The sequence below is a fragment of the Elgaria multicarinata genome, chromosome 2 (assembly GCF_023053635.1).
Source record: "Elgaria multicarinata webbii isolate HBS135686 ecotype San Diego chromosome 2, rElgMul1.1.pri, whole genome shotgun sequence".
NCBI lineage: Eukaryota > Metazoa > Chordata > Lepidosauria > Squamata > Anguidae > Elgaria > Elgaria multicarinata.
The window spans coordinates 9,123,482-9,150,536 of NC_086172.1; the positions used below are offsets into that span (position 1 = coordinate 9,123,482).

Consider the following 27,055-nt stretch of genomic DNA (forward strand, 5'->3'; position numbering starts at 1 on the left):
ATGCAACCCCCCAACCTGCCTTGTTCACGCAATGTTATGTGGGGTCCAAACTTCTAACCCTTCTATGTTTTCTTGTGGCTTTTGGGGGGCTTTTTCTTTTGCCATAAAACAGCCACAAAGGAGGAAAAGGCAGAGGAGTTCTACAATGTGTTTTGATTGTTCGCACCAGGAGCAGAAGTACCAGAATCTCTGTAGAGATGGGTCCTTGCGGTAGGCCAAACTGAGCACCATTTACCCGAAAGCAAAAGGGCCACGATGCATACGAATACCTCCCTTCATTACGTACCTTCCACTGGTAGTTCATTTGCCCTGATGAAATTTGTAGCTCATTTGCATGCTTGCAAAGAGAAACTTGCTTGCAGAGTGTTGTGGCTGGCTGGCTTGAATGAAGCAATTATAGTGTTTAAATTATTTGCCGACAGCTGCTTTGCATCACGCAGACAGCCTACCGCCGCAAAGCTATGAGGGGCAATGCAATCTGCGGGCTCCCAAACCGGGGTGCATCTTAACCATGGTGATTTTTGTTTTCCATAATAATAATAATAATAATAATAATAATAATAATAATAATAATAATAATAATAATGATGTCCTGCCTGTACAAGGCATTGCACTGAGGTTCAGGTGGGAACAGAAAGGAAGAACGACCCTAACAATCACAAAGACGTACAGTTATCCCCTACGCAGTCAGACAAATAAGTTCCCGCCTAAGCAATGGTGATGTTTCACCCATTGACAACATCGCAGAAGCCTGTTTTAATCTTCCACAATATCCCAATGAGAGGGGAGAAGTGTGGGATAAAGTCCAGGGGCTTAATTCAGCGCTTAGACCGCCACCCTGACAAGGGGACATGGGAGGGGGGGCTCTAATGTGCTGGACGTTGGCAGGATTGGGACAAAACTTCACACATGGCCTCTCCCATCAAAACCTGTATGATACTAACAAAGGAACGAAAACACCATATGCACCAAAAAGAGGGTGGAGCAAATAAACCCTTGGAAGTTTGCAGAAATGCCCATAATCTCACACGCAGATGCTTCTCAGATAGAGGCACCCAACACACCCTCAAAACCCTCAATTGCACATCCCACCCACCCCCATAGACACTGCTGAAACAGACAATTTAAGGTGTTCCCAATTGCTCACACACACACCCCACCTGGTAGAACACTGCTGAAATAGCTGGTGTAAGCTGTTTCCATTACACAGAGAATGCCTGTGAAGAGCAGGGCAGCAGCAATCTGAACCGCTCTTGCCACACAGATCTGTTGGTGACCAAAATAACCCATGGTGCCTGACAAATGACACAATGACTCACAACGGGTTAAATAACCCATACTGCAGATCGCTGGTTATCAGAGCAGGTTATTTCCAGCAAATAAGCCACCATGGATTAAAAAAATTCCCAACGGATGGCACAATAACCCACGATGGGTTAATAACCCATTGTGGCTTATTTAACCTAGCGTAGGTTATCATGTCATCAGAACCCAGTCAAAGATTTAGGATTTATGTAATTTATTATACATTTTTATCCTGCTCAGAGCAGGATTCATGATCCTTCTCCACCCACCCACACTGTTTTATTCTCACAACAAGCCTATAGTTTAGATTAAGAAAGAGTTATGGCTCAGTGGGGCTTTGAAGCCGATCTCCGTGTGCCAGCCAACCCCATGGGAGGCTTCTGGGAGCACAATTTTTGCTTGAAAACAAGGTGGTTGCTTGCTGCATCCCATATTTTAAAGCAAAATCATCACCTTTTTTTGCTGCTGCTGCTGCTGCTGTGACACCAAATTTTTGCAGCAAATTCAGTGGTGCAGTTTGGATGAGAAGGGGCACATCACCATCATCATTATCATCATCATCATCATCATCATCATCATCATCATCGTCATTATTTACATTTATATACCGCCCCATGGCCGAAGCTCTCTGGGTGATTAAAACATTGAACATTAAAAACCGATATACAAAATTTAAAAAGCATAAAAACAGACAATATCCATTTAAAATCCATTTAAAACATAAAAAGCCAGGGGCCCCACATGCAGCCTTCATATTGCCCATCCCTGCTGTGAGAACTGCAACCAACAGTGGCTCAGGATAAATTATAAATTACCCCGATTTCTGCCCCATGGATAGAGATTTACTTCCATCTAAGATGGATAGAAAAAGACAATGGGGCACAGGGGACTCCAAGGATGGATTCTCACCAAGGTGGGATGAAGCCAGGATTGAAGTGGTATGATGATGGTGTAGGGCTTTTCACCAGCATAAAGTGAAAGCACACCCAACTCCACGCAGCCTGCTGCTGCTCTTCTTGACCCAGGAAATCCTGCCCATAGCCCTGCCACCAAGACTGGGGCACAGGATGCTGACTAGATGGAAGTTGGGGAAACCCTTAATTGATGGCATCGTTCTGCCCTATGCAGAATGCCCAAAATGGTAAATTTTAGGGCTGTGCATGGACCCCCAGATCTGCTTCGTGGCCTGATCCGAAAAATCCGGATCGGGCCCGATCCTCTTTGTGCTGCTCCGCCGGTCCCCTGCTCCGCTCCGTGGAGCGAGATCCAGCTTTGCTGCCGTCACCGCATGGGTGGCGGTGGCAGCAGTGCCAGGTAAGCCACTCCCCCACCCCCTTACCTGCGTCCGTCATCGTGGTTTCATTTGAGGCCCAGCTTGAAGTGGAGGAGAAGGCCGTGGCCTCTTCCGCTTGAAGCCGGGGCCTCAATTGAAGCCCGTGACGGATGCAAGTGAGGCTCCCTCCTCACTGCCCCCTTACCTGGCTCCGTCGCCACAGGGACTGCGCCGGCGGCGCCAGTTGAGTCCCACCACCCCCCTTACCTGCGTCCGGAGCTCCGGATTGAGGCGAGTCTCTTTGCTTCGATCCGCAGCCCCCCCGACTCTATTCGCCTCCACCTTTTCCGGAGGCGAATCAGGCTGCCTCGCTCCTGCTTCTCTGAACCGAAGAGAAGCAGAGCACAGCCCTAGTAAATTTGCTCTATCTAATACAGCCTTCCCCAACATGTGCCCTCCAGATATGTTGGACTGCAACTTACATTGTTCCCAACCAGGATCATTCCCAATGCACCTGGACATTTCCCAACACATTGGGGAAGGCTCGTCTACAGCAAACCAATATTAGGGGAGAGATCATAACTGCGTTTTTTTAAAAATGTCTACATCAGTTTCACAGAGCATATATTTTGTCCAGTGGACAGAGCATATAACCTGAAAAGAGCAGAAATGTCCTTTTATTTTTATTTTTTTATGTTTGTCAAAAGAAGTGGGAAACAAGACGTTCATATACGAAAGAAATAGAAGACTACCCATTGAGATGAGGTTAGCGTAGTCCACTAGTTTCCTATGGAGACCTGATTTGTCACACAGTGTTGGCTCCCCGTCACCTCCAGCTGCTTCTACAGATGTCAAAGCTCTTCCCTGAAAGCAGCTTTAGGCCAAGAAAGTGAGAATGGAGGAAACAAAGGTTCCAAAAACTGCTGTCCCTGATAATAATATAGGAAGGAGAAGTGATACAAGGAGAGTTGATACAAGGAGAGTTGATACAACTTGGACTTTCCAACAAGCACCAACAAGCATGTCTCCAACATGGTGACCATCGACACCTCTCTTGCTGTCTGATAAGCTCCCCACCATCACCGATTTGTATTTTATTTATGGAAGCAAGTTTTTTTCTGACTAGTCAATGCCACCATGGCAGCCGTTGTATGAATGGGCAAGACACCCACCCACGCATGGCAGCCATTTTGTGAGAGCATCTATAGCCCTCTCCCAAAATTCCAAATGTGTCCACTGGCCTAAAAAAGTTGGCGACTCCTGTATCACATCCCACTCCCTATGACTGCTGCGGATGGAGAGTGCTACTCCTCCACCCATATCCCCATCTCAACATGCTCAGGACCAGAACTGGCCTTAGAAGCACCACTGTAGTATGTAAGAAGGGCAATTTCTTATTCTCTAGCTTTGTTTTAACATACATTTTAGTTTTCCTGGCACCGAGCGTGCAAATTTGGGGAATCTGTTACTTTAGTCAGTCCAAAATTTTACAGATGTTAATCATGCAAATGCCAAGCACCTTGAATTTCATCCAGAATGAAACTGGTAGGTAGCCAAGGTCATATGTAGAAGCATAGTGTTACAAAGTAGGGATGGATGGGTCTCTTTTCCCCATTCTATCAATGTTGCGCAGTTTTTAAGTTAAATTCCATTCTGTTTCTGTAAAGCAGATAGTCATGAACTCTCCATGTATCAGGTTACTCAATAGTTTTTAATAATTTATAGTTATAGGAAGATAAGAAGAGCCCTTCTGAATTAGACCAACAGCCTATCTAGTCCATCAATCTAGTCGCACAGAGACCAACCAGATGCCTACGGGCAATCTCAAATTGGATATGAGTGCAATAGCACCCTCACACTCATGATCCCAGCAACTGGCATACAGAGGTATACCTCTGGCATACAGAAGCATCATTTCCGTGACTTTTGTCTAATCCCCTTTCAGTCCCAAAGCTGCTCATATTGGTGACCATCACTACATCTTGTGGCAGTGAGTTCCATAGTTTAACTATGCACTGTGTGAAGAAATGCTTCCTTTTGTCTGTCCTAAATCGCCCAGCATTCAGCTTCATGGGACGAACCCCATATTCTAGTATTATGAAAGAAAAAGAAAAAACTTCCATAGCATTCGCATATTTTATACACCTCTTATCATATCCTTCCCTTACTCATATGGTATTTCATACAAACTTTGTGCCACAACAAATGCATCTTTATATGCATATCTTTTCATCTTTTTTTCCATCCTGATCTCCTCACTCAACCTATTTTGACTTCCCCTTTGCTTATCTAGTTTGCTTCCCCCCATATCTCTCTCTCTCTCTCTCTTTTGCATCAGCTTTAACTTACTTGAATCATTTACGGTCCCCTTCCTCTTCCTTTCTGCTTGGCCAGCCAGGGCACCAGTTTTCTCTATGATTTTAACCCAATTGTTGCCAGTCTAACCTATGCACTGGAAATAGCTTTCCTTTACGTCAGTGACAACATTCGTACGTGCAAAAAATTAGTCTAACAACAATAAATTGTTATATACATATATAGTTTGACTGTAGAGATCAGAAAATTGCATCTTGGAATTCAAGGAAGGAAAGGAACCTCTCATGCAAGCACTGAGTCATTACTGACTCATTACTGACTCGCTGACGTTTTCTTGGCAGGCCTTATAGCGGGGTGGTTTGCCATTGCCTTCCCCGGCTGTTATTACCTTTCCCCCAGCTAACTGGGTCCTCATTTTACTGACCTCGGGAGGATGGAAGGCTGAGTTGACCCGAGCTGGCTGCCTGAAACCAGCTTCCGCTGGGATCGAACTCAGGCCGTGGGGAGAGTTTCAGGTGCAGAAACTGCTGCTTTACCACCCTACGCCACATGAGGCTCCCTTGGAATTCAAAGTGGTGCATAAACTTGCAGGATAGAACAGTCCAATCCATATAGTGCAAATTCATGAAGTTTGAAAAACATCCCTCATGCAACCCACAGCCCTTCAGCTAACCTGTCCACCCGATGGACAGCTAGATCAAGCCCTCAGGCAGCCTTGAGGACAATGGTCTCAGAATGCAGTCTTGCATTATGCTTAAAATAAGTGGCCATCCTATGCTGCCTTTGTAGGAAGGCATCAGGTCCATCTTATTTGGGCTGAGACATAGTCCTGGTTCATACGTTCTCTTTTTAATAAGGCATCATATGGCAAGACTCATCCCAATGGCTGGGGTGGTCCCTCAAAGTAGGGACAAGCCCTTGAGCCTTGAGGTCCTCTTTATAGCTCTCTCCCGTCACTTTCGGCAAGGAGACAACCGTCATTACTCACCTGACCCTCATGGCAGTACACGTGCCTTGATGCCTCTTGATGGACAGAACACAGAACCCGAACCTTGTTCTCTGTAGCAAAACCCAGCAAGGCAATGCACTGCTGTGACGAGTGAATGGCACTGGCAACAGCTCTTTCCCTGCCCAAGGTATGGGCAACAAAAAGGCTGGAAAGAGGATCTCGGCTGCCTGTAGCAGCTTTGGAGAGTGATGGCCACTACAGCTGCCAGAAAGCATCTTTCCACACCATGCTTTGTGAGGCCTAACGGGGAATGACGATCATCACATTCATGCCCAATTTGTGACTTGACACAGACATCAAGTTGGCCAGTGTTGGAAGTAGAATGCTAGATTGGATGGGTCTTGGTCTGATCTAGCAAGGTAATTCAGGTAGGTAGTCTTGAAACTGATGGGATTTTTGTTAATCCATTCTATTCATTCACTCTATCTGGAATGGCTTGTCACTTATGGAACGCGGCTAACCTATCAAATGGCTTACTTTTGCATTAAAGCACTAACTTGTTTAGATTGAGACTGTAGTGCAAACTCAAACATAAGGTTCCAATAACAAGTAAGTAAGAAAAAGTAGATTCTCTTTACAGTTGGAGTCCTGTGCTTGGAGAGTTTTCCAACTACATATGGACTACAACCATCAACAGCATCCGGAAGAATAATTGCAGGGCGGAGTGCACCAGCAGACATTTACGGCTGCTATGAGTGATTTAATTTTTTTTTCTTTTATGTGATGCTGCTGCTGCCGCCAGGAAATGGGTTGGGGTGAGGATGGGGAGACTGGTGAATGACAAGGCTATAGCCAGGAAACCCATTTGGCGAGAGCTGTGGAAAACAGGAGTAGAGTATGAAATAAGCATCAGGGCAGCACACATCACTAAAAGCTTTCCACTATCAGCGCTCACAACACTGGACAAACACCATGAATGATGCTACTAGAAAGCACGTTACAGATACAGAACACAAATTGGTTTAAGGCTTGAAATTGTAGAACTTGCGTATAAAGGAGACGCATTGTGGGCTTCTCCCAAGTGTCCTAGAGATCTTCTGACACTTGGGAGGGGTGCAGGAGGGGACCACTCCACTAAAGAACTTTTTCTAGGAAAAAACCAAGAAACTGAAGCCTCACCTCCAGAGTCCATGAAGTATAGTATTAAAAACTAAAAGCCTATCTTGTCCCCATATTTTCCTGTTAATCCAAATGTGACAATCAGTTCTCTCTTTTGTTCTGGAAGACTCCTGGGATAGAGATGGATGAATCTACTTCTAGGTAGTATCATTTTCACATGTTCTTTTAGCCATAATTCAGCTCCATTCTGTTCCTACCTTAATCTGTGATTTAAAAGGGGGGGGGAACCCATCAAAATAGTCTTGAAATACTAATTTCCCCTCAAAATGTTATTTAAATGTATATTTTTATATATCTGAACTGCTGGGAACTGTGTCCCGATATTGCAAAATCTGTTGGATAGCTATGTTCTGATCCTCACATCAGTCAGAGGGGTGCAGATCACTACATTTTGTACAAGAATTTGCAAAGATCAAATCCCTCAAACGTGCCTAGTCTGGGCAGCAGAGATCAAACACTTTTTGAGCTGGATGGGAAGGTGATTGAATAACTCAGAAATATGCACTCTAAGAAAGGCACCAAAAGCGCATTCTGTAGGCTACAGGGAAACTCAGCACTTCACCTCCAAAGGTTTGCACAGCCCTTAGACAACATTATACAAAAACATTTAAATGATTGTGTGAAGTGTTATGTTAGAGTAAAGGTCTTAGTCTGAAGGGCTACTTCAGGAAACATAGAACATGAAAAAAAGTCTCTAGATCACATTGATCATTTCAATTTGGACAGTGGTGGGACCAAGTAGCACATCAGCCTGTTCAGACATTAGCTTGCAGGCCAAGAAAAGGCAAGCTTGCGGCTGGCTGCTGTTTACACAGCAATCTGGTTTTTGTCTTAGATTATTTTTTGTGATCGGGAGTAGCAACTGACCTCTTCAAATTATAATAGCGACTCTCACAACACAAATCCAGGAAATGCACACGTTTCAATAAAGAAATGCACATAAAGGCCGCACATTTGGAATACTGTTACAAGACTTAATTGTTTCTCATTTGACTCCTTTTTGGAATTGTGGCTGTGGGCAGCATTCCAATAAAAGTAGCTGCTTGCAGTCTACAGATAAGAGTGTATTGCGTTCACTGCGTTCGGTCTGACTGAACAGGCATGCATGCTTTAACATGTCTGTACAACAACCCAACTACAAGGAAGGTGAAAATGTTTTCACAAGAATATAACATACCTTTTGACTGGTATCTAAACAAACTAAACTGAATTTGTTGCAAAGCAGTTTAGTAGGGAACTCACTCCAAATGTTTCCAGAGTGCAAAGTACTAGTTAAGGAAAGGGTTTTAAAACAAAGAAATACGTTTTATTTTACCAAGCTCTTTTACCAAAATTTGCCTAATACATAAAAGACATAGTTTTGAACCCTGGAAACTAGGATTAGTGTGACAGTTAATCTTTATTTCTCTGAGCAGTAGGAAGTTGTAGGGGCAGCTGCTGTTTCGTGAGGAAGAGTACTGAAGACTTATGGTATTTTCTGTGATCTATTTGCTTACAAATATATACATTAAGCATGGGGGGGTGAGGGCAAGCAGGGCTAGTTTGTAAAACAGCATAAATTCTCAACACACACGCAGATACACACACACAGCTCCTCCTTCAAGGCAGCTGCAAAACTCAGATTTGCTTCTCTTGCTAACTCCTACATGCTTATCCAGCCCCCTAGCTCGTAGGCTGTTATAGCCATAGCCAACATAGAAGAAACATATCTTCATCAAAAGCTATTGAGCAAGCTTCTTCATCTTGCTCTAGAATCATTCAACTGACCATCAACAAGTCAGCAAGCTAAACAAAACATGCTTATCTTCTCACTTAATACGCCACAAATAGCAGTTCCACGGCAATTCTCGATGTCATTATAATTATTTTTATGAGATTAACTTCTCTCTGATTTTTAATGCTGCTATTTCCTGAGCCATACCCATCGGCAGCGGTATCATATGCAGGAATACACCCAAATTCACAGTCAGGAAACGGAAACTGAGCTAGGAATGGAGTGCTCCGCAGCAAAATAAAAAACAAAACCCTTTTCATATTAGCACAGTGCACACCAGAGGTTTTCAAAAGCTTTGTCATAATAGGCCTTCTGAAAAGGGGAACACAGTTTGTATTTCTCTGACTAAGGTTGTCGTTAGAGAATGTGGATTAGCTACAACTTTACACCTTGCGGTATTATCAAGGTGGTCAGTGCATACTGAAGTGGGGACCTTATCTGTGCTACTTGTCATAAATATGGAAAGGAACAGCATGATTTTGCACAAACAGTAGTCTCAATTTTCTGAATGCAGGTACTTTTGTAGCCAAAAAGGTACCACCCATGAACAAGAGGAAGGTGTCAGCAGACTCAGAGGAATACCAAGATTGGTAGAAAGACAATTTGGGGGGGGGGGGTCCTTGGTGGGTGTGTTGGGAAATCCAAAACTAGGGTGACCATATGAAAAGGAGAACAGGGTTCGATGTTTCAAAATGCTTCAGGGGCCTTTGGTTTGAAAAGTATTATACAAATCAACTGAGACCTTGCAGTGTGGCAGGCTCCCTGTTCACACTGCAAGGTCTCACTTGCTTAGTTGATCTGTATAATACAGACCAAAGCCTCCTGAAGAAGTTTACATGGCATTTTGAAACAAGGCCTACAAATGCATTTTTAAAAAAGAAAGAATAAAAGTAGGTGGAGTCAGAAAGACAGATAGCTGAGCACTCTGGACAGGTCAGGTTGGAACCAATGCAAGGAACTAGGCCACAATGGCCCATGGCCTGACGCAAAGTTCCTAAAGAAAGGCCCCAGAGAAGCAGAACGTTTGTGAGAAAGTTTGGAGGTGGGCACATAGAAGCATTGGTGACTAGGATTGTCAAATGCAAGAAGGCGATAGAGCTCAGAAGCAGTCCCCAGTGTATTGAAAGGAAGCAGACAATGAGCTCTCACAGCTTCTCTCAATGCAATCAAAGCAAAAAAGATATGGGCAGTTAAAGGTCAGGATAGAGTTTGCATTGTTGCTCCTTGTTATTGCTATGGCTCCTTATAACGGTCCACTTCTTATTTTGATCTGATGACATTTTTTTACAGCTATATCTATATAAAGCCATTAAAAATAGTGCTGCAAAAACAGAGTTAAAACTGCAGTCCTAAGCAGGGTTGCTAGAAAGCAAGCCTTCAATTTTAAATTGATTGATTTTTCTTTTGGAGTTGTAAATCTGCAATGAACCCAAGCCGGTGGAGAGGGGGGACCTTCAGAGACTAGCCTGGATTTGGTTTGAAAATACCAAGTGGTACAAGTCTTGGGCTTCTCAGATCTTTAAAGTGAATACAAACAAAATATCTAGTTAGTACACAAACCCCAAAAAGGGCATGCTTTATCCATGTTGAGGCTGTGCTACAGGAGATCCCCCATCCACTAGGCTACTTGTTGATAATATTAGAAGTTTCATCTTTCTAAACAAAACCCTGGCCCGAAACCCCCCCCCCCCACAAAAACACACACAACCCCCCCCAAAACAAACAAACAAAACTTCCAGTTGCAATGTTCATAACCTATATTGAGAGGCCTTTCCCTCTGAAAAGGAGAACACTTGGTGACCCTAACTGGCACCAATTGTGGGGGGGCGACAGTGACCTTGTGTGGATCCACACTTCTGCTTATTTCGATTTTTTGAGCCTTTGTAACATTGTAACTTGTATCGCTACCTTGTATACTGTTGCTCAGTAGCGTTACTTACCTTTTCTTGTAACGTTGTTGCAGAGCACACTGTTCGTTGCCCCGTTGTCTGTGTTGTTTCTTCTTCTCGTTTCTGTGATCCTTGCAATTCCCAGACTGTCCTTTCTCTGCGCCTCCCACTTCCTTGTTTTTGTATTTTCCGTGCCTCTCTAGCTAACATTCCTTTATGCGCATGCTCTTAACTTCAAATCTTTGTGGCGGGAGTTCTTCAGAGAGAGTGGTTTGTGGATTGTCGGAGTTGTCTGTCTCGTGAGGAAAGTGTAGGGATGCCTGGTGAACGGAATGTGTTAAATCTTTCTCATTTTTTAAACATTATTTCCTTGGCATTACATGCAACCTACCTTGGGTAAAACCCTTTTTTAAAAAAAATTATTAAAGGATGCGCATATGCATGTAGCCAATTTCTAATTTAATTTATTTTAAAAAAAATTAAGGATGCGCATAGGCGCATAGTATAGTTCTAACAAAGAAACGGTTACTGAAGGCGCGTAGAGGAAGTTACATCAGACAGGAAGCCCGGTGAGGGATCATGCGACATTAGTTTCACAATGCGACACAGAAGTCATCGTAACAATGGAGCACATTGAAAGAAGCGTTACAACGAAAGGTAAAACGGTACAAAACCTTTCTGTATAACGTTATAAGGAACACATCATGTGATCACTGACGTCATCCAGAGCTATCTATAACGTTACAGCTACAGTAATGTAGATTCGGCCATTGTTCAAAACCAGGCTGTACCTGTTACGGTGCTTCAGTCAAAGAGGTGGATGTGGGAATGGTAGGAACTAAGGCAAAGGGGCAACATGTCCCGGAGAGGGAGGGAGAGATGTGCAGGTTACACCTCGCTGTGAGCATGCAATGTTGCATTCCCTAGGGATGTAGCACATAAGTATCTGCACTGGTATTGGTACTTCGAGTGGCTCTTGCTTTTTTATAGTTAAGTCATCAAGGCAGAAAATCCAAGATTTCCTGGGTTTAGTGTACTTGACTCTCTGTATCCACTGCTCCAGACCACTAGTTATTCCAAACTTATCAATGGGGCCTGGAACTGGAGCCAAGCTTCGGATATTATTCCCCCAAGCCTTAAAAATGAGGAGGAGGAGGAGGAGGAAGAGGAGGAGGAGAGATGGCTTCAAACTTGGATGAAACGAACTAACTGCATGTTATGATCACGACCTGAGTTTATCCTCATCTCTGGGATGTGGCCATTCCAGGGGCCCCCAGGGAAGGCCGTGTGCCTCCTATTCATGTCTCACACTATTCTTCAAAGAAACAGAGATCTTCAGTTTCTACAGCAGCCAGTCAATTTGGCTCCTCTCTTAGTCACTTAAAAACCACCCATTGCCAAAATAAATGCTTTACTATTAATAGATGAAAAGGCACTGCAGAATTTATTGGGAGAGCATACCCCATCTTGTCTGTTTGAAAAGGTTCAGACACCAAGCCGCATGCTTTCATGGCCATCAGCCACGCCACATTATGCTGAGACCTTGCTAGCTAAGGTGGGTCATACTAGACCAGCCCCTGGCAGAGGAACCTCCCAAGAGAAAGCCCAGGTGTCCTGCTGTGTTCTCTCTAAGCAAAGGGGACGGAATCAATGCTCCAGCACTATGAAAGGTGAGGTATGAATATTGATTTCTGAATATTAAAAGGTGTGCTAGTAACCTTTTAATAGAATGAGCAACTTATCCAGCTTTCATTTCAGACGATTTACATTTTTATTAGCTACAGAGGTCATTTTCATATTCTTGGCCAAACCAGTGGTATTAACATGGGCCACAACTTACATACGTAAACACAAGTCCCATTGCAGTCAATGATAGCTTCTTTTTGCTTTCTTACTTTATTCTGAGCACAGCGAGTAGAGCACTGTTGGCAGAAAGTATGTGTGGTGGTATTTCTGAAGTGCAGGTATTCAACATGATGCCCCCATAGTCACACTTGCAAGGAGAGTCCTATATTGCGGGTAGCTGCATTGATCCGTAACAACGAACAAGTTCCACGAGTCTTTTTCTGCACTATGAGTAGGGGAAAATCTACGCCTAGGTCTTTTGTAAAACTAATGGGTCTTAATTGCCCATTCAAGGCAAGGCCACCCCAAAATATCTTACACTGCATCAGGGAACAATATAATGTTACTGGGAAAATCCATCCTGCCCTCCCCTCCCCCAATGATTGTGAGGACTGCAGCTAAGCTCAGAGGGAACAGAGGATTCATGAGGGGTGTGGAGTGGCTGATGATATCAGTACCCCCTGCTAATAAAAAAGTGCCAGTGCTGCACCCCACTAGACCATTGGTGTGGGGTGATTTGACTATGGCCCTTTCTACACCTACCTTTTTCCACAGGGTCATCCTGGGGTCGTCACAGGGGATCCCAGGAGCAGTCAAGGATGATCCCTCCATTTTTGGTTATCCCGGTTTTACCCACGGTCCCAGGACAAACCAGGAGATTCATAGAAGAGGAAAACCGAGGGCTTAAAGGAACAAGGCAGCAGACAAGGATGTGAGTGGGGGACTGAACATGTCTCCTCCCTCTTTCTGCCAGTTCCCCCCTCTTCGTTTTAATTTTAAAAGCTCCATCTGCGGACCTCCGCAGATTCATATAGTTCAACATGAAAACGGTGGGAAGGAATGAGACAGCCAGAGCACGCGCTAGGTGGAAAGGCAGGAAATCAGCCGATCACTTTGTCCTGACCTCAAAGTTACGTCCACATGTCAAAATGCGATTTAACTCCCCCAAGGACACATAACTGTATTGCGGTGCAAACTCGGACACTGATCCAAAAGTCGTAGTAAATCACAACTACGAATATGTGCATTATCGCATTAAAAAACCAGCACTACAGCGAATGGACAGCTATATCATGTGTCCTAAAACGCGAATCTGTGCATTTATGGCGGGGTAAAGAAGACTTATAGACAACCCCTAGGTGTGGCCTCATGTCAATACATAGTTAGATAAGCTTTTACAACTGAACTAGAAGGGGACATCAGCCAACTTGGAATATAGTCAGCTTTGCAGAGTCCCAACCAACATGGGATGTGTATTTACAACTGAGAGATCCTGGCCCTTTCTACACCTAAGGATTATCCCAGGAAAATGGAGAAATTGGCCCTGCCTGCTTACGGGATTCCAGTGTGTGATTTGGGCCTTAGCTAGACCAGCCTTTATCCCGGGGCGAACCCCAGGATCATCCCTGTGTGTCCAGATGACGCACAGGGGATCCTGGGATCAGGGAGGGGTCATCCCTCCCTGGCCCCAGGATACAGCCCTACACTTTGGGCCCACTTTTTCCGGCTGAGCCTGGGACCACGGAAGGTGTGGCCTGTTGCTGCGGCTTGAGCCGGCTCCACGCAATTACTCGCACGGAGCCAGGAGCACTGTGCCAATCGGGGGTAGGGTGGGGGGAGCAGGGAAATGACATTTTTTTTAAAAAAAAACCTATCTCTGTGCACAAGTGTTCGTGTGCTCCTCTTCGTTTTAAAAAAGGTGAGTGCGACGCCTCTCTTCCTGAGGTCGTTGCGCGTTACGTGTAAACAGGGGTGACATCTCGTGTTAATTCCAACGCGAGGTCTCCCCTCCTCTGCCCTGGACTTTCAGGTAGGTCTAGCTAGACACTTGGATGCACAGTAGGGATGTGCTCCGCTCCGCTTAGAATTGGAGAATCAGAAGCGAATTGGCCTGCTCCGCCTTGCCCAGAGGTGGAGTAGAAGCAAACCGGGGACCCTTAGAAGCATGGCAAAGAGAAGCGGCAATAGGCGAAGCGCTTCTCTTTTCGCAGAGCGCTCCGCCCGCCATTTTGGATAATTTTGCCCATAGGATTGCATTGCGGAAAAGATATGGGGATAACTGTGTGTTTTTTAAAGCTATCTTTCTGAAATTTTGTGTGCTTAGGGAGTCATGGCTGGGGGTCATTTTGAGCCTACTCTCAGCACTCTGCGTGGTGTGGTTCGCTTGCTATAATTTCCTAAAAAATAGGGTAAAAAAGCGGGAGAGGTACCTTTTTGAAGTGCTGAGAGGCAGATTCAACTTCCAGTCATGATCACCTGAAGAAGCATCCTCCAATCCCAACGTTGGAGGAGGGGATAGGCAAAACGGGATACTTAGTAACTTGGGATACTGGGAAACCTCTCTTTCTTAGTCTGAACGGACTTTTCCCAGTGTTTTTTAAAACAGTAGCCCCACCAAATGCACAAACACAATCTGAAATCATATACTAAACAAATAAATAACAGTTAGGATACACAGCACTGCTACCCACCCTAACCTTGGTGAACAACTGAATAGATGTGGTGCAAGGGGATGAGCTCCCCTAGGGCATGTGGACGTGCCCAGTGCACACACACTCTCCTGCCCTTGGAGGGTCATCAGAGCCCTCCAAAGAGTAACCAGTGGAGACTAATGCCTATCATGAGTTGAAGTGACAGGTAGCTTCTTAAACACTGGTACTTACTTAGGGCCAGTCAAAAATTGGCATATTCCCCCTCCTCCTGGGCACATCCACTTTCCTCTTACTGGTAAAAGACAGACATAGGCTTTTTAAAAAAAATTCTTCTTGTTGTTTATTCAGCAACACTGCTGCTTTTAATTCCAGTGCCTAATTGCTGTTGATTGTTGTTGGCCTTTCAGTGACCTCATTCTGGTTGCTGACTTGGAGCTGAGCAGAAGCAGGGAAAAGCAGCTGGCCCAGCTCAAGGAGGAGCTAGAAAAGTAAGCCAGATTCCCAGGGAGCGAGCGAACAGGAGTTTGGCAGGGGGAGTTCGGCAGGGGAGGCCAAGGGGGAGGCCTCTAAAAAATAATAATAATAATAAAATAAATAAATAAATAAAATAAAAATAAAAAAGAGGTGGGGGAAAAAAGAAAAGCATAAAGAGAAAAAAAAACCCCACAAAACCACCACCAAACAAAAGCAAAAAAAACCCCAAAAGATTACTTTCCCTTAAGACATCCTCATATAGTTGTGTACCTTCAGAGAGGACACAACAAAGCAAAGGCAATTCTACTATAATCAAAAAGGAAAAAAACAAAAGCAGAAATCGACATTATGGATGGAAAGGAGTCCCTAGAGGTAGTGACCTGCAAAGGGTGTGCAATGTTCGTGTTTCTGCCTGAGCTCAACATGGCGTACACCTGCAACAAGTGCAAGCTGGTGGCACTTTTGGAAGAAAAAGTGAGAGGACTTGAGCAGCGAGTGTCCACCCTCCAAGGAATAAGAGAAGTCGAGGAGTTCTTAGACCGAACGGTGGAACTGCAACAGCAACAAGAAGCACATGAGATTGAAGAACAACAGCCAGCTGAAGCAGAAGTGGAGTATGCTGAGGGGAGGAAAGCCAATGAAGAGGAAACTCCCTGGAAAAGAGTGACAGTTAGAAGAGGAATTAGAGGGCGTTCTGCACTGGTGGAGCCATTGCAGTTAAGCAACCGCTTTCAGCTTCTGGAGAATGAGACTGAAGGACAGTTTGCAGAGGAAGAAGTACAGGAGGCACCATGCAACAGTGACCAAGAGACAGAAGGTAGGTCAACCAAGAAGAAGCGAAGAGTAGTCATTGTGGGAGACTCCCTGCTGCGTGGGATTGAAACCCAAGTATGTCGTGAAGACCCATGGACTCGCCAGGTGTGCTGTCTCCCTGGAGCACAGATTAGAGATGTGACTGAAGGGTTACCGAAGCTCATAAAGCCCACGGACACATACCCCTTTCTTCTCATCCATGTGGGAACAAATGATGTCGCCAAGCAGAGCTACAAAGAAATCATTTCAGACTTTGAAGTTCTGGGAAGGAAACTGAAGAACTTTGGGGCCCAGGTAGTTTTCTCATCCATCCTCCCGGTTCTTGGAAGAGGATTAGAAAGGGAAAGAAAAATACTCCGGATGAACGACTGGCTTCGAAAGTGGTGCCGTCGTGAGAGTTTTGGATTCTGGGACCACGGGCTACGCTACTTGGAACATGGACTGCTGGCAAGGGATGGGTTGCACCTCACAAGGGCTGGAAAGAATGAGTTTGGCCACAGCATGAAGAACTTCATCAGGAGGGCTTTAAACTGAATCTTGCGGGGGTGGGAGACGTAAATTTTGAGGCAACAATGGATGAAGGCCAATGCACCACAGTACAGAGAACAGCTCCAACAGAGTCCCAAAATAGTGTCTGCAACAAGGTAGGAACAAAGCCAGACTATAAAACACATGGTCTTCGATGTCTATATACTAATGCCCAGAGCATGGGAAACAAACAGAATGAACTTGAACTCTTATTACATGAAGGCAAATACGACTTGATAGGTATAACTGAAACTTGGTGGGATGACTCCCATGACTGGAATATAGCAATTGAAGGATATAACTTGTTCAAAAAGAACAGAAGAAATAGAAAGGGAGGTGGAGTTGCACTATATGTTAAAAATACCTATCCCTGCACAGAAATACAGGCGGATGAGATTGGGAGCCCCGTCGAGAGCGTCTGGATTAAAATAAATGGGGCTAGGAATAAAAAGAATATGATAATCGGAGTCTACTACCGACCACCCAATCAAGGAGAAGACGAGGACGAAACTTTTGAGAAACAAATTGCCAGTGTTTCAAGGAAGTGTGATGTAGTAGTGATGGGGGACTTCAATTACCCTGATATCTGTTGGGAGACCATTACTGCCAAAAGCGGCCCTTCCAAGAAATTCCTGACATGTATGGGTGATAACTTTCTCCTACAGAAAGTGGTGGAAGGAACTAGAGGGTCAGCAATCCTTGACTTGTTATTGACCAATAGGGATGACTTAGTGGATAAAGTGGCAGTTACGGGAACTCTGGGGGAAAGTGACCACGTCATACTTGAATTCTTGATTATGAAGGAGACAAAAGTCGAGCGTAGCCATACACGTACTCTGGATTTTAGGAAAGCTGATTTTAATAAACTCAGAACTATAATAAGTAAGGTCCCGTGGCAAGGGAGCCTAAAAAGAAAAGGAGTGCAGGATGGGTGGGAGTATCTAAAAAATGAAATTTTAAAGGCACAGTTACAAACAATTCCAACAAGGAGAAAAGATAGAAGACAACAGAGGAAACCAATGTGGCTCCACAAAAAGCTTATTGATGAACTGAAAACAAAAAGGGATACATATAGGAAGTGGAAGGAAGGCCAGGCTACAAAAGAAGAGTACAGACAAGTGGCGCAGAAGTGCCGAAATGGCGTCAGGAAGGCTAAAGCTGTGAATGAGCTGAGATTAGCGAGGGATGCTAAAAGCAATAAAAAGGCTTTCTTCAGATATGTGAGTAGTAAAAGACAGAGGAAAGAAATGGTGGTTCAACTGCTTAATGAGGATGGCAAATTGATAACAGACGACAAACAAAAGGCTGAAGTGCTCAATTCCTACTTTGCCTCGGTCTTCTCCCAAAAGCGGATCTATGACCCCCCTGGAAAAAGTGAAGCAGAAGTTGAGGGGGCAGGATTGCAGTTTGAGATTGATAAACAAATGGTCAAAGAACACCTAATTTCCTTGAATGAGTTCAAATCCCCAGGGCCCGATGAACTGCATCCAAGAGTAATGAAGGAGCTAGCGGAAGAACTCTCAGAACCTTTGTCTATTATCTTTGCAAAATCATGGAAGACGGGTGAGGTGCCAGACGACTGGAGGAGGGCTAACGTTGTCCCTATCTTCAAAAAGGGCAAAAAGGAGGAACCTGGGAACTACAGACCAGTCAGCCTGACATCCATCCCTGGGAAAATTCTGGAGCAGATTATAAAGAAGTCAATCTGTAAACACCTTGAAATCAATGCAGTGATTACTAGAAGCCAACATGGATTTGTCAGGAACAAATCCTGTCAGACTAATTTGATCTCATTTTTTGATAGGATAACCTCCCTTGTGGACTGTGGGAATGCTGTGGATGTCATATATCTTGACTTCAGCAAAGCTTTTGACAAAGTACCACATGGCATTCTGATTAACAAACTAGCTAAAAGTGGGCTAGATGGAACAACTATTAGGTGGATCCACAGTTGGCTACAGAATCGGACTCAAAGAGTACTTATCAATGGAACCTTCTCAAACTGGGGAGAGGCAACGAGTGGGGTGCCACAGGGCTCAGTCCTGGGCCCAGTGCTCTTCAACATTTTTATTAATGATTTGGACGAGGAGGTGCAGGGAACGCTGATCAAATTTGCAGATGACACCAAATTGGGTAGGATAGCTAATACCCTGGAAGACAGAAACAAACTTCAAAGTGATCTTGATAGGCTGGAGTGCTGGGCTGAAAACAACAGAATGAAATTTAATAGGGATAAATGCCAAGTTCCACATTTAGGGAATAGAAACCAAATGCACAGTTACAAGATGGGGGACACTTGGCTCAGCAATACTACAAATGAGAAAGATCTTGGAATTGTTGTAGATCACAAGCTGAATATGAGCCAACAGTGCGATATGGCTGCAAGAAAGGCAAATGCTATTTTGGGCTGCATTAATAGAAGTATAGCTTCCAAATCACGTGAGGTACTGGTTCCTCTCTATTCGGCCCTGGTTAGGCCTCATCTAGAGTATTGCGTCCAGTTCTGGGCTCCACAATTCAAGAAGGACGCAGACAAGCTGGAGCGTGTTCAGAAGAGGGCAACGAGGATGATCAGAGGTCTAGAAACAAAGCCCTATGAAGAGAGACTGAAAGAACTGGGCATGTTTAGCCTGGAGAAGAGAAGATTGAGGGGAGACATGATAGCACTCTTCAAATACTTAAAAGGTTGTCACACAGAGGAGGGCCAGGATCTCTTCTCGATTCTCCCAGAGTGCAGGACACGGAATAACGGGCTCAAGTTAAAGGAAGCCAGATTCCGGCTGGACATCAGGAAAGACTTCCTGACTGTTAGAGCAGTGCGACAGTGGAATCAGCTACCTAGGGAGGTTGTGGGCTCTCCCACACTAGAGGCATTCAAGAGGAAGCTGGACAACCATCTGTCAGGGATGCTTTAGGGTGGATTCCTGCATTGAGCAGGGGGTTGGACTCGATGGCCTTGTAGGCCCCTTCCAACTCTGCTATTCTATGATTCTATGATTCTATGATTCTATGATTCCACCCCTCCTTTGTTTTTTTATTTATTTATTCCATTTTATATTTACACCCCATAGCCCAAGCTCTCCTGGCTTTTCCTCTTCAGTGAAGTCAGGCAGGCTTTCATTGTGGTTCAACTCCTTATTGTTGTTGTTGTTGTTGTTGTTATTGCTATTAATATTAATTAGTACTGCTATTATTAATGTTACTATTATTGTTGTTGTTGTTGTTGTTTAATAATGGCTGTGATCACAGTGCAGTCAATCAACTCTGAAGCAAGGATCACAAAGCTTTACTCTTATCCTCCTAGACTCCTAGTTATGGGATGCAAAAGAAAAGGCATCTCTCTGTGCTGCTCCCACCTCACAGGGATGGTTTGCATTACTGGCTTTGAAACAATCCTTTGCTCACTTCCTTGTGCCCCCAGAAATGTCTGCTGCCTGCCTGCCTGCCTGCCTTCCCCCCGGGGTGCTGCAGTGGTGGGGCATCTGCTGGGACTGACTCCCCCATACTAGATCTATGGCATATCTCTGCCCGGCTCTCTGCCCGCCTGTCCTCCTCCTCTGTGACCGCCTCGCAGGGATGGTTTGTGTGTGTCTTGCTTTGTCTCAGGGGACAAGTCCTTCCTGCACTCACTTAGACTTTTTGAAGTTCCAAATCAATTTTTCAAGTGTGGAAGAAGATTCATATTTAGGGTTATCTACTCCCCAATTCATGGCATGTTGGGATTTCCTTTGAAATGGCCCCATTGAGCTGTCTGCAGCTTTAAATCCCTGAGATACTGGGGTGTCCGATTTTCAAAAATTCCCCAAAAATCAGGGGAGGCTTGGATTGGCTTGAGTCTTGGCATGCATGTGTATACTTAATTGAGGTGTCATGGTGCCTAACCTGAGGTTTCTAATGTGAAAATTGACGGAGATATCAAAAGGGGTGTGAATTGGGGTTAGGGGTGCTGCGTTAGAGGTTAAAGCCCCCCCCCAAATCAGGGGATGATGGAACCTGATCACACCAATAACAGGAAGGACGGAACAGGCAGCACGAGCCACATGCGGAAGTAAACAAATCGTTTTTAAAAGAAAAGAAAAAACTTCCTCTTTTGTCTTCTCCCTCATTTGTAGAGAACAGCATCAGTAACATAGTTGTAGTGCATTGACATTCCTCCACTTCCCCCTCTCACAAACAAGAACATAAAAAAGAGCCACTATTGTCATGTGTTGCTGTTATTGGGGGCGTTAAATGCGCTGAAGGCCTGCAGTCAGTCGCCAAAGCCACACCCTCCCCTCAGCAAACTGCAAGGGCTGCTTCTGTCTCCCTCAGCAGGGCCCTGCCCCTACAACTCCTACTGCAGAAAGGAAGTTTAAAAAAGCAAAACCAAAAACTGGCTTTCGCCAGCAGCTGTTGCTGCAGCTTAGCCCCTGTCACTCATAGAAAAAGGGAAAGGAGGGGAAATGTTGAAGAGACAGTAACTTCTTTTCTTTGGTGAGGTGAGATTCCCCCCTCCCCAGCCTTTGGCCTCAGATCTTTTATTCCAAATCGCCATGGAAATTACACAGGCTCACACTAAAGGCGGCTTCTCCTCCTCCTCCTCCTCCTCCTCCTCCTCCTCCTCCTCCCTTTATGCATTTATTATGACACACAATTTTGCCAGTTGTTGAGTTGAAGTAATTACAACAAATGTTTTATGATTTTTCAAGATGAGCTACAAGACTAAAAATATTTTTAAAAAACACATAAAGATGCATGTTGTTGTTCTTTTTAGTTGGTCAGAAAATAAGCTGGGCCCCATGTATATGACAACGGGATTGCTCCTCATGAAATATAAAGCTGAATTTTCGTTGATTCGAATGTAGGTAAAGAGCATCACACTGCCGCAGCAACACCGATTTATTTCCTGAATTTATTTATTTTTATACTGAGTTAACAATGCGCACATGCACATTATTGCATATATGAAGCTACGGAGGAGAGAGGAGTGAAGGCATACATTTTATATGCAGAGCTCCACAGATTCATACAACAGACAAACTGGGAGTGGGGGAGGAACGAGGCTACAGAGAGAAAGGAATGAGGATACAGAGAGAAAGGAACGAGGTTACAGAGATAAAGAAAATGAGGTTACAGAGAGAAAGGAACGAAGCAGCAGAACACGTCTCCTTCCTGTGGCTGCCCGTTTCCTCCTCTTTGTTTTTGTGAACCGCCCAGAGAGCTTCTGCTATTGGGCGGTATAGAAATTCAATAAATAAATAAAGTTTAAAAATGAATTTGTTTTAAGTAGCTTTCTCTGCGGAGCTCCACAGAATCAGAGAATTCAAACTAAAACTGGCACGAAGGAACGAGGCAGCTGATTGTTGGGAAATCGGAAATCGGCCAATCACGTTGTCCTACCCTAAAAGCTCCGCCCACATGTCAACATGCGATTTAACTCCCCCAAAGACACTTAACCATGCTGCGGTGCAGACTCGGATGTGATCTAAAAGTTGCCGTAAATCACAAATGCAAAGATACAAATTATCGCGTTAAAAAACCTGGCGCTATGGTAAATGGACGGCTGCGTCGTGTGTCCTAAAACGCAAATATGCGCATTTAAGTCGGGGTAAACAAGCTGTATAGATAAGCCCCTGCTTGACAGAGCTTTTGTGGGTAAGCAGCTATAGAAATTTACCTGGTTGTCAAATATCTTTTGAGTTACAAAAAGGCACCACAAGTCATATGCTACTGCTCTCAAAGTTTATCTACCTTTTATTCCGATTTCCTTGCCTCCTGGCCTTTCCCCAAGTGGCCTGTCCCTCACACACAGATAAATGTTAATATTTCCTGTGTCTGGATACTATACTCTGGACAAGCTGATGATATGCAATTGAAAACCTGCAAGTCTAGGATAGCAAACTTGAAAACTGACCACACTATCTTTCTTAAGAGCTGGACTAAGATCCTCGATTGTCCACTTCCTGGATAACACAGAGACTTCTGGTACAAAGAGACTTCTGCAGTTTGGAACTATAAAGCAAAATTTGATAAAGCAGCCCCCCCCCCCCACACACACACCAAACACCGGAAGAGAAGCAGTAGAGAAGGCTAATACTGAGGATACTTACACTTCCTCTGTCAAGGCAACCTTATGTTCTCTGCCTAGCATCTGTATCGGCCTCCCCCAATCTAGTGCCCTCCAGATGAGGTGGACTACAACTCCCGTAATAGCCAATAAAACAACATAATGATCACACAAAATTTATTTATTTATTTGTTTATTGCGTTTCTATACCGCCCAATAGCCACAGCTCTCTGGGCGGTTCACCAAAATTAATCTGGGCGGTTCACAACATTAAACACTTAAAACATAACAATGTCACACAGAAAACTGTAATGATGACAGCCCATAAGTCAACAGGTCAGATAAAGCAATCAGGTCAAAATAACAACAGCAAATAAAAGCAATAAAATTGTGGCAGCAGATAAAACAATTACAACACCACAGATCATTCAAAAGCAGACAAGCATAAAAAGGTCTCCAGAGGCCACTGAAAGGTCAGCAAGGAGGAGCTCAAACCTATTCCCCTGGGGACCTACACAGAAAGGACCCAAACTTTGTCCAATCTATAAGTTAAAGGAAGCCAGATTCCAGCTGGACATCAGGAAAAACTTCCTGATTGTTAGAGCAGTATGACAATGGAATCAGTTACCTAGGGAGGTTGTGGGCTCTCCCACACTAGAGGCCTTCAAGAGGCAGCTGGACAACCATCCGTCAGGGATGCTTTAGGGTGGATTCCTGCATTGAGCAGGGGGTTGGACTCGATGGCCTTGTAGACCTTCCAACTCTGCTATCCTATGATTCTATGATTCTATGAAATCCCAGCAATGACGATTAGGTCTCTCTGCAATGGGGTGCTGAGGTCCTGCTGATTCTATTGCTCCAATTCCATTCCACAGGCAAGACCCACTGCTTGCACAATGAAGATTTAGTGCGTCCAGGCGCAACTGAAGGAATGACAGGTCAGCGGACCTTCCATAAGGGAGCTCTGCCAACCTGCCCCAATCCAGAAATGAACATTTCTGCTTGTTTGGGTGTTTCCTCTAGGAAGTGTTAAATCTCCATTACACAAGCAATGGGTCCATTATTATGGAGGTTTATTTCTGGTATCCTTGAGCCACATCATATATTGCAAGCATACTTTTGAGAGGAAGCATGATTACTGTGGGGAACCATTCTCCCCCATGCCCCAATCCACACATTCGGTTTACTTGGCCTGGAAGTTGGGCATCAAAATATGAATATGCCACAGCTGGAGCCAGTCTTCTCATGGATGTCCTGTATTATGGGAAACAATATTTCCCTACTCATGTGAGTACTGTTGCTTCAGGGGAAACTAAGCAGCCGATTGAGTTGCAACATTTGGCAAGGTTTTTGCTGAGAGTTGCAGGTGATATGTGTGGAACCTAATGCTATTTACATTTGGAAACTAATAGGAACTGTTCCTTAAAAAGACTTTGTAACCAAGGTGTGGCTGTTGTTTGCAGTTACTTTGGAACACCTTGCTGAGATGTTGTATTTAGGAGTGGCCTTGATCCTCCTGTTCAGGAATGCTTTGACAACCTATTTTTCTGTAGCTGATCATGTATATGCTCCATAGTATCATTTTCTCTCATTGTGGATGTATTGTTCCATTTGATTATTTTGTATACTTCTTATCCTGCTTTCTTGTAAGCTATGTTGGGTTTTTGGGGGGGAGCTGCAAACGTGAATATGCAAGTAAGAAAGAGAGCATTTTACAGAGCACAAAGTGAACAGGTGTAGTTGTTCCACCCCAAGAATTTAAGCCATAAGAAAGACAGCCTGCATAGATACCCCCCAAAAAGTAAGGGCTTCGCAAGCGTGTCTCCAAATATATGTTTGTGAACATAAGCAAGAGTAGTTCATTCAACCCGTCAAGCATTTGTGAGCCTGCAATTTTAGGCAGGCGAGTAGATTACGTCTATACACAATTTTCTAGCTTGTTATCTTAACACCATATGTATGCTACAACTCAAAAGGTTATCTGAAGGCTGTAGATTGTTCAGCCTATCTAAATGAAAAGTGGAGACAACAAGGCTTAGTTGTAAGACAACAAGGGCCAGATTCTGCCACTTCTCCATGACCCACTTGAATGACCTCAATCCTGAACTTTGTTCTGCGCTACGGCAGTGTAAGTTACAGGATCATCGTGCTCCAAGAGAGAGAAAAGACACACATACTGGGGCAAACACTTTTTGTCTTGCATAAGAATAGCTAATACAAGTGTTAGGGTTATATTAATTGACATAATTATTTTCCTTTCCAATCAAAGGTTTTTTGTTTTTTTGGTGAACAGCAAACATGAGATGAATTTTCTCATTCTGAACCAGTTTGTGAAGTAATTGACATGAGCATGGATCACCAACAAACCCTTTGAAAAAGGCACCAGAAGATATAACATTATGGCCAGCAAACCAGGCGTCGGGTCTCAAGCCATACATGAGACCATTTTTTAAAAAATGAAATTGAGTGGCTAGATTGAAAAGGGAAATATTGGTCTTTACAAAAGTTTTAAAATAACAAACGTGCAGCAATCTATGTGTTTTGAATGACTTGTGGTATAAGAAATTCTGTCTGCAGCGAATAGTGCAGTATAGAAGATAATCCACTCAGGAATTCCTATTTCACTTCCCCCCCCCCCAACAGAAGTCAGTTCTGACGTAACCCTTCATTGCTAAATTCCAGGAGCGGTAGAAACATGCAACTAGTGTCAGCCTTACCATCCGGCAACTGTATGAACCCTCCAAGTCAGTGCTTTCAAAAGAACAGCATTTTCCCAGCAGCAAAATCTGGAAGGATTCTTAATTAATTTATTATATTATTTTTGTAACACAAGTACACCTTTCTTTTTTCAAGGAAATTAAAAGTTGTATCACATTAACATAATTAAAAATTACACTTGAAGGATCAGCGTAACCCATAAACACAGACAAAAGCATAAATCAGCATTTTCTCCCGTCACCCCCTCAGGAGGTAAGGAAGCACCGCCCACCAGCAAGGGATCCTAGTGATAGGGAATAGATGGCTGGCAAGCGTCTGCATGCGTCTGCATGCATATTTTCACAATAAGATGCAGTATTTTAATATCCTGCCTAGGGCGCCACAATATCTATGGCTAGCCATAACAGCTTTAATTCACAAATATCTCCACTACTGAGGGATCAAGAAGTTATTCTCTCATCCAAACAAAAGCACATAAACAACAAGGCATCCAAGGTTAAAGATCTGGTCATCCCATTTTCTGTTGGGTGACTGGGCGGTGGCAGTGAGAGGAGGAGAACCAGCTACAGACATATGTGTTCCTTAAGTGAAGAGTCATTCTTCTAAATGATTGGAGGTCAGATTCCCCCCCCCCCAAAAAATACATTAATTTGCCACTGAACTATGAGGCCTGAACTAACTCATGTCCATCCTTGAGAAAGCACGGATGCCAGAGTTATATTGGAACTTAATGCCTGAAAGTGAAAGTGTAACAAATTTTGTTGTTTACATTATTTAAAACGTGGTTGAGCTGAGGGGTGGTGGTGGTGGTTAAATAATCAGATTTTTAAAAATGGATCGTGTACGAATGTCTTGGTTTCACAGTAACACTCACTTCACTGTTAGCTATCATGAAGTTAACAAGCGACCTACAGCACTGATACCCAAAAACCCGTCACAGCGATTTCTCTCTTCATGGCATGGTTATAATTGCAGGTCAAATTGTGAACTTTAGGACTGCAAATATTGCTGGTGAGCGCTACAAAGGAACTATGAGGATCACTTAGCAGGTAAATCTTTTTCTTTTATAAATATATGGATCTGAACAAGCCCTACCTTTTATCCTCATTTTCAGTACCAGCAGTGTGCTAGGAACTGTACAGAAAACTAACATGATTCCAAAAGCGTATTTTAATAAATTGCAACTGTACTTAAGTCTGTGATTGTAAGCCCTCTTTCTTGGGAGAAGCTCCCTTTCAAATCAATGAGATTTACTTCCATATAAACATGTACAGTATAGGGATGGGCTATTTAAATCACTGCTGCTTTCTGGTTTCACAGTCCTACAAAAACTACAGTATTCCACTGTACAGAAGTATCCCCATCATCACACACAATAGAATGAACGCAGATATATATAGTCCAAGGGCACATATTATATAACCCTAAGAACTGTTTAAGAAGCCATTGACATTAAAAAGGCAATAACGGTATTAGCAGCTTTGACAACTTTTTATTTTATAATTAGTCCTTAT

The 27,055-nt window shown here is 43.9% G+C and overlaps 1 protein-coding gene across 1 annotated transcript in view; it reads left to right on the forward strand.

Annotated features, from left to right (window-relative positions):
* Positions 1-13,724: 13,724 nt before the first annotated feature.
* Positions 13,725-27,055, forward strand: part of ACTR2 (actin related protein 2) — a 351,444-nt gene continuing 338,113 nt past the window's right edge. The window contains exon 1 of the mRNA XM_063115993.1: positions 13,725-13,728. The gene's annotated coding sequence lies outside the window, so the exon portion shown is untranslated. The remainder of the gene's footprint in view (positions 13,729-27,055) is intronic.